Consider the following 9494-nt stretch of genomic DNA (forward strand, 5'->3'; position numbering starts at 1 on the left):
CTTGGTTGTGGTTGTTTTGGGACGTCGGTAGCCGACCCTTGAGGGGGGGGGGGGGTCTGTCACAGTTCAGCTCCACACCCTCCTCACTCTCCCTGTCAGCCACTCCCTCCTCATCAGTCTAACTCCCTTCACTGTTCACTCACCTGTCTCTGATCACTAATCAAGCCACTATATAGACTCCTGCCTCTCAGACACACCTTGCCATATTGTTCTTCGCATTTCAATGCTCTATCACGGATTGATTTCCTGTTATCGACCCTGCCTGCTCCTGATTTATCCTTCTCGCCTGACTCCCGGTAAACCCACCAGCCTTCTGTTCCTGATTTGAATTAATTCTCCCTGCTGTATCTGCCAAGGACTCTGTATCATTCTGTACCTGCTAAGTTTATAATAAAAGCCAACGGTTCCTGGAATCTTGTGCGCTGCATTTGGGTCCATATACAATCCGTTACAACAAGCATCATAATCACTAGAACTCACTAGATGCAACTACGTCATCTGTGTTCATGTACAGATATCATATGTTCATAGTTTAGGAGTTTAGACTTTATTGAGTTTTAAAATGGGTGTACAAACCATTTTTGATCAGTTCAGTGGTAGTCAACACGTTTATTAGTTTGCAGCCATAGACGCCACCCGTGTTTCGGTTTAACGAGTGACCGTGTTAACTGGTGATTCTTAGTCAAATGTGTTGTGGTTGTTCGTAGTGAAAACATAAACAGAACCTGTAAGTGTCCTTATAAAAGCCTTCAATTCATTTTAAATTCAAACTCATCTGTGTTTATTATCTATGCTAACCTTTTTACGCAACCACGGATGCGTTTGACTCACCAATTAACACTTGTCAAACAGACACACTTGTTGCTTCTGAAAGTGGTTGTTGTGACTGTTGGAATATTGATTACGACAACTGGCCATGCATCAACCGTGAACGGTTTTAATACAATATTTGAAGCTTGCTTACACATCTGGATTGGTGGGGCAAAACGCCACTTCTATTGCCAACAGGTTCACGCATATTTTTGACAGTGTCAGCTGTCAAAGGATCTATAAGACAGCACAGTTTTATGTCTCCAGCTAGCATTACAAGAGGTGTTGATGGTGGTGAACCCTTACTAATAGGACGAAAAGCCGGCGGTGTTGAAGTGTAATGTAGGATGGAGAAATGAGAAGCAACAGTCAAGCAGAGGAGCAATATTCATCACGCTTCCTACCTGATTTGTTCTCCCTTTCCTTTCCCAGCTGCTACCTCATGACTTCTCTTGGACCTGATTTTCATGACTTCAAACTATTTCTTTCTCTATGGACAGTTTGCTTTCTATGCTCAATGGACGCTCTTCTATTTAGTGGAAAACAGGACACTTGGGAACCATCTCGCTCAGGTATAGCCAAAGCCTTCTTCAGTTGTGTACGAGACATACATCCAACAATGATTAAACCACTTTTTCTGACATGTTTGTCCTACAGAACCACTGGTCTGTCCTTGCTCCCAGTCATTTTCATTCCAGCCAAGTGGAGTTCTCTTTTCTTCTTTATCCTTCCTTCCATCATGAGGGTAAATGGACTTCACTTGTATAGCACTTTTTTAGTCTCCCAACCACTCAAAGTGCTTTAACTTTACATGTCATCATTCACACACTGATTCATACCCATCCCTACACCGCAGGAACACCCTGCGGAGCAGAGGATCGAACCACCGATCTTCTGATTGAAGGACGACCCTGCTCAACCACTGAGACACAGTCGCCTAGGTTCCTATGTTTCCTGATCTACACCACAGAACTCACTTTCTCAGTAAAGGATTGAATGTATGAATGAATGAATTCACAATTAGATTATATTACCTACTTTCTTTCTGGATCCATGTGGTGCTTTGCAAGTCAAAAGTTAAGATATTTCCATTAAACACTGTAATTAGCTACGTAGCAAAGTCGTGGTTGGAAAAATTACCATTGTGTTCTCATTTAAAATGATGCATGTCAGTAGTCGATGCAGCAATTTGTCTCTTCAAGCTGTTTTTAATGGAGTTTTGCAAACAGTGGGAGCTGTTTTGCAGGAGGTAAAAATGATCTGCAGCAGGACGGTCAGGAGCTCCTGACTGGCAAATCCATCTTCATAATCATTTCATGATTCTTGGGAATAGTCATAGGTAACTAAATGTCCAATCTGCATTGTTTTGATCATGTGAATTACAGGTTACTGGCCTCTTGCATGTTCATGGCCAACCCTATGTGTTTTACACAAACCAGTCTGCTCTTGTGCATAGCTATGAAAAAAAAACTTAACAAAGAGGGTCCACCACAGGTGCAACATGACTGTAGTAGGAACAGGAGGGAAATTATAGTTATTTAAAGGGTGTTGCCGTAGGACATTATACGTTAATCAGAGTAAGCACGACTGCATGTAAACATGAATATTAGTGGATTATTAATTTTTATTAGCCATGTAAACAGCTTAGTAGGAGTATTGTTTTTTTTTGGAAAAAGGTAAAAAAGCAGAATGTTTTGTGCCTCTGAATTATGTCAATGCTTCTCAAGTGATCATACGGTTGTCCTGTAGCCTTTAAAACCACTGCAGATCTCCATGGTAACTGATGCTGCACAGCAGAATAATCAGCAAAACAAAGAACATGTAACACTTGAGTATTTAACCAGTACCAGTTCGTATTTTGAAACAAAAGTTGGATCATTATAACAATAAATGTGAAGAAGTATCTCATTGGTGAAAAGCTTTCTTCAGTACAGAGTATCTTTTTTAGTTACTCACAAGTAATTCAATTATGTCTCACCTGCTTGCTGAGAGTTAGATGAGAAGATCAACAGGACTCATAATATGTCATGGAGCCATGTCAAGAAGCCAGGAAACAACCGCTGGAAAAACTACGACGTACATTAACAAGATTCATTTCTCTGCAGTGGCAGTAAACACAGTGCACAGGCAGGCCACTAACTGTGCTACAGTATTTTCAGAGCTCAACAAGATATTTAGGGCTGATGAGCAGTAACGTTAAATGTGTGATCAACAGCAGGGCTACAACAGCAGGAGAACCTCTAATTGAACCTCTAGACCAGGGGTCTAGAGGTCCAATTAAAAGTCAGCAAGGTCCAGTTAGAGAGACTTTCCTCATGCAAAGGTCCGGAACATCACAGTAATGTCTAACTTGCGCTATGATTTAGTGCCATAGATGTAGTCAACAACTGTCTGTAATTTCAAATAAAGAAAGTTATATTGAATAATATCTCAACAATTTTTATTGTCAGTTTTCAAATTGAAGTGGATGAATAATAAATAATACATACTCGTTTATACATACTAATAATAAATACATGTTCTTCTCTCATTTCAACTACATTAAGGGATGCAGTAAAGAATTACATAACAAAAAGATTTGGAAAAATGTTTATCTAAAAATAAAGTACTTAATTGAAGAAAAATGTATTTAACTGAATTAAGCCCTGCAGCTTTAAATTCAGTTAATTCAGGTGTGAAGTGATGTCACTCAAAAATCAAGGATATTATATTCTTCTCATCTTCTAATAAAATAAATTTGTGTGCAGGGACTTTATCTGTGGTTATCAATACCACTTGTTTCAGCTTTATTCCTCTCTGCAAACACCCTTGTTGAGCAGTTAAACATTTTCTGTGACTTCATTTCAGATGTGAGAGGGTACGTTTGCTCAAAAGAGATGATTTTTGTCTCGTAGTGGCGCTTCACGTTACCGCTTTTAATAATCTAATGAACATATGAGACATCCTGATTTTGAACTGTCCATGGGAAGAATGAACATTTAAAAGTCTGTCCATTCTTGGTTAAAGGCTCTGGTCTCTCTGTCCACATTCCTCTTTTTGGAGAACGTGAAATAACTTCTGACTCGCGTATTATTCTCCGACTAGTTGGTCTCTCGCCTCGTCTCTCCTGTCTGTGTAAATCTCACTCGAGTCGGGAAGCTTATCGGAATTCATATTTGATTGGCTGAGTAACATCACGTGATGTGATTTACAACGCATGTAATTGGTCGGTGTGTTTTCTGGACCGCTGAACGAGTACCGTAAAGGCTGAAAAAGCTGTGCCGCTTAAAAAAGAAGCTCTGCGTCAAAATGTAATTATTATCTATCGTTTGTAGGTCACAGTCCGAATACAACGGCATCTGGGTCCGGACTCTGATCGCGGTCCGCCTATTAGTGACCCCCGCTCTAGTAGAACTTCTCCCAGGTAGTCTCAGGTACTCAGACAGTAAATGTGCTTACCAACAGACTACTTGTCTTTCCAGCAGAGTCACAGAATCTGACAAAAGCTTTTTGCAACCAGAAGTGACACTAGAGCCAAGTACAACCGAACGCTAAATCAGACATTTTTAGGCATCAAAAATGTTACATTTTCCTTTTATGACTTGAAAACACACTACCAAAGGAATAAAGACAAGGACAAGTGTCAGACAGGACAACGCCGTGGCAGCGACCTGTCAATCTCAAGGTAGCCCCGTCCTAAAGCATACTCTGCTTTATGGTCTGTTTGACTCTAAATGGACCATAATTTACTAAAATGAACATCATGCTGTATTGAAGAAGACTTGAAACTAGAGATTGAGACCATAAACTCATGTTTGCAATGTTTACTGAGGTAATACATCAAGAGAGAAGTAGAGTCATTTACTCATAGACTTAAGTAAAAACAACAAATAGCTATTTCACGGGAGGTTGTGTGCTAGATATTTCTTAGGACCACTTGTCATGCAACCAGCGGACTCCTTGAAGGTAGGTGCCATGCCATTCTTTAGACGGCCGTTCATTCTGAAAACCCCCATAGTCAAAAAAAAGTTCCTAAAAGCAAAAGCCCATTTGTCCAAAGGAGCATTATCCTAAAAACAAACCATTGTTCCCAAGACCAAATGCACAGACGATACAAAATCTCCCTGCTACAAACAGAAGCACTAGGCTAATTATTATGCAGAATGACATCGGACCCCTTCCGATCAGTATTTCTTTCCTTCTACGGCAAAGGCATGACTTGTCCTACTCTGGTTAGCTTACCACTAATATTTTACCCTAATCCTAACCAATCACACTCCTCATGCATGACAGAACGAGGGTCAGACGGGAAAGGCAGGGGGGAAAGAGAGGATGACAGGCAGAAAAGGGTCCTGGGCCTGACTGGAACCGCTGGTGCTTTAGTAAAGCCTTAATGCTACGCATTCAGCTTACATGTGCACCACATATTGTGCTTTTAAAGAAGTAATGCAACATACTTCTGACATAAGTAACATTTTGTTGAAATATTATTTGCTTTCTACTCAACTAATGAAGGCAGTTACATTTACAATAAATAAAAATACAGCAACAATGACCACCAATTGACCCTTTGCTAAGTCCCGCCCTCGAACGGATACTGGCTAATCACAGCATAGCTTTGGCCAGCTCTGACCAGGGTTCGACAACTAACCGGCTCTGCTCAATAGACACTCTTTGTGGATTTGGATCTAGTCCTAGTTCAGTTAACATTAACTAGCTAGCTACTGAATATATACTGAATGTTTCCACATTTAGCTTTTTAAAGATTGTAACAGTGAATAAAGACCTACAAGGATTGTTCCAGAAGTGCATTGTCTTCTGTCTCGATTGCCAGGTGGTTGGTGGTTGACATTACACTGTGATCTGTAGCTTTAGCTTTAATTTTGTTATTATTTGAACTTGTTATAACTGCTGCGGTCAGAAACTAGGACTTTTAGGTCTCTTCTCAAAACAACAAAATAATTACAAAAAAATTAAACTGGAACTACATGGCGTCTTCTGTCTACATTTAAATACACAGCACCTGTACTCCTGTTCTTTGGTAACCATGTGATGTCTTGCTCAACGGTTTTTTTTGTTTGAACAATACTTTGGTGCCTATTTCACCTTAATGCTCCTCCCACCACATTCCTGCCACATTCAACCCCCTCTGGAAGAGGAGGCATATAAGGTGAATCCTGAAATAAAGTCGGGGTGCCTCTCTCACTTTGAAAAGTTTAAAAGAGGCTGCCCATTCTGTGAAATCACTCTTGGTAGCAAAAAAGAGAGCTGGAGGTGTTAATTTCATGGGTTAGGTCTTAAATTGAGCTCTGCAATTTTCTCCCTGAGTAGATTAGAGGAAGGTCTCACTGTCCTCAGGTAAGACGGTCCTCTCCTCCCTCTGAGTCATCACATATTGATTCCTTCCACTCCTGCTTGACCCCCGCTAACCCCACCACCACTTATGCCCCCCACAGTTTTGCATGCCAAACCTGTTTACAGGGAAAGATGAAGTGCACGTGGCTGGGAGGGTGGGGGATCGGCCCTCGGGGGCAACAACAACAAGCCTGTGCTGTGGCCAAATGGGTTGAGCCCCCTGGCACATTTGTTGATGACGAACAGCTACGATCACACAGTGAGAGCATTATCTTCATCCTCAGGCTAAAACGCATTTCATTATTTACATCCGCTGGGTGTGTGCTTACTGTCAGAAATACCAAAGAATAACAGCAGAAATGGAGCGCTGGAGCTTCTTCCGAATTGTTTAAATCACCAAATATCAGACTAATAAAATGTAGTTCTCTCATGAGCACTTAGCTGCACGCAGGCATTGGTATTCCAAATATGCACACTACTGAGGAGAGATTTCTGAAAGCAAAATCACTCGTCTGTTTCTAACTAAATACAAACTTGCGAGGAAAAGTTGCAAAGGGAAATTGAGAAGCTTTGTTTTTGATCGGCATCCTCGCTGGGCTATAATTCCTAATTAAATTTTCTCATTCAAACCTCATTTCAGAAAGGTAGAGAACGGCGCTCTCTGCATTGTAATTGAGTCAGAAATGAGCAGCCAGCGCACTGAGCCGGCCTGCCTTTTAAAGAATAATGGCGTCATTTGTTTTGTGTCCATTAACAAGGAATGCAGTTTTATTAATTCCTCAACTTGGTGTCCTGCATCTCCCTAATTAATTCCATTTAGTTTTTTCCCGCTAAGGAAGCTTCTGCAGATTAATGGTGTGGAACAAAAATGTTGTCGAGATGCTGATGTGCTTCATCTACATGGGGTGAATTTTCTGTCATTAGATACAAATGCCTGATGACTACAACTTTTTCCTTTTTTCCCCATGCTGCCAGTGTCGGGGTCCTTAGCCCGAAGGCTTCATTCCGTCTGCGTAATTGATTAGACCTGCGAAGAAATCAAATGACTGTTGTGGTGAAGAAAATAATTTAAAAAATGCTGTTTTGACGAGTATTTTACCACCTATGGTGCCTAACTATGCACATCTTTATGTTGGCCTTGGAGAAATGGCTTTTCCAACCTTGTAAAAGCCCTTTCATTTACAATATGAGAGAAGTATTGAAGGAATGTAAACAAATATGATTACATTAGGAGGATATGAACAAATAGTAACAAACAAATATCAAATATTTGCAGCATTAAGTGTTTTTCTTATAAAGATGATATAAACGTCACACTCCTTTTTTCCCCATCAACTCAGTCAAATCCAAACACGGACATTATACATGGTCGGCCACCGCAGATAAACAACCCTTAGATCTGTTTAGAAATCATATAAAAAGGTGTCAATATAGTATTTTGTTTTTGGGCGCCAGCGTCTTTTTTCACTTGTTTTCAGTGTAACCGCATGTTTGGAGAAAGAGCCTTTTTTCAGAGCTTTTTTTTTTACGTAGCCGCTCTCTGCACTTCTTTTTGAAAATCTCTGAACTTGAGCTCAGGCGATCCTTCAGTTGGTGCTGATGGTGAAAAAACAATGTGGAATGGAATGCTCCCCTAGAGAAAAAAAGCAAGACTTCTGACCTTAGCTCATAATGTCCAAAGTCCGTTATCCAGTATCCAAATATTCCGGATGACTGTTGTCTGTACAGTGTGAACAGGAACTGCTAGGTGCCGAAACAGCAGGACTTTTCATTACATAGATGTGCCAGAATGTAAACAGATAATCATTGAGGTGTAGTAAGTAACACCATAGATATTTTGTGCGCAGTCAAAACAGTTTCTTACACCTAGGTCCTAAATTGGTCTTAGATTAGTATGTTATCATAGTATAGCTCTGTGATGATTACTTCTGCTATTATTATTGCTACTACTGCTATGCTATGGAATGTATCATTTCTGTCATATGGATCGACTATGTTTGTAATTGAATTATGTTGTTCATTGTGTACACATGACATCTATCATACTTCTGGCCATCTTGGAGAGAGATCCCTCCTCTGTTGTTCTCTCTAAGGTTTCTTTTTTCTTCCCTGTTAAATGTTTTTTTCCTGATTTGATGTGAGGGTCCTGGGACAGAGGCTGTCGTATGTTGTACAGATTGTTAAGCCCTCTGAGGCAAATGTGTGATTGTGACATTGGGGTCATACAAATGAAATTTAATTGAACGTGTAGACCAATTCACTAACAAAAAAAACAGACCTGTTGCTTTGTCTCTTTCCTTTTCTCCCTTCCTCCTCCCTACCTGGACAACATGATTGTACTGTTCATATGCATTTACTGTATAGTCTAATACAATAGGCCTACCTTATTTCAACTACAACACCTCATCATTTTGGTTCACTATTCTATTTTTTATTGCAAATGTTTTTATTGAGAGCATTTGTGTAAAATAAGACAATATGTACATAATAAAATAAAAACGACAAGAGAGCGAGAAAGGAAAAAGAAACCGAAAACGGGAAAAAACCTGGCTGACCGCTTATTCACCCACCCGCCCAGCACTACTTGTGATTTGAGTTTGTGTTAAATTTGTGTGTTGTTCGAGACAAGAAATAAACAGTGACTACATTATTCTAAATTATTTCAGTTTATCATTCAAGATGATCTAATTCGCTCTAGGTGTAATGTGTCAGTTAGTTCTGTGATACAAAGCTTCACCGGAGGAACTTCAGCATTTTCCAGAATTGGAGAATAAGCTTCTTTGCGTTTGTTAAGCAGTCAATGACCAAAATGCCTCCGATATTCCCAGTATACTCAGTTGTGAATCTGGCTCCAGAGGAAGATGCTGAATATTTTGGTCCAAAGGCTTTCTATTTCGGGGCAGAGTCAGGGTCAAAGTGGTTTCTTTGAACCTATCGATCTACCGTAAGCACAGCTACGTGTCTTGCTCAAGGACACATTGACATGAGACTAGCGGAGCATAGCCGGGGATCAAACCACCGACCCTCTGATTGAAAGGCAATGGTAACCCCCATTGAGATCAAGAGGCGTTCCCTTACCTATACCTCCAACATGGAGCGCTACAGGGAGCATGGGATGCCGTGGCTGGGAAATGTAATGTCCAGACTCCCTGCACAAATGGGAAAAGCAACAATCTTTAAAGTTCTGACTTTCGCCAGCTGTGTTGGCGTGATGCAGAATGGCGACTATACAAGTTACATGGAGTTGCTTTCCCTGATCACCAACAAAAGGTGTCTCTCAAGGTGAGCTGCAGAAGCTGCAGGTCCAGTCGCGCTTCATGCTACCGAAAGTGTTCTGCCTCAGTCTCTGG

The sequence above is a fragment of the Cebidichthys violaceus genome, unplaced genomic scaffold (assembly GCF_023349555.1).
Source record: "Cebidichthys violaceus isolate CVI_PGR_0920_01 unplaced genomic scaffold, fCebVio1.0.p SCAF_16, whole genome shotgun sequence".
NCBI classification, from domain to species: domain Eukaryota; kingdom Metazoa; phylum Chordata; class Actinopteri; order Perciformes; family Stichaeidae; genus Cebidichthys; species Cebidichthys violaceus.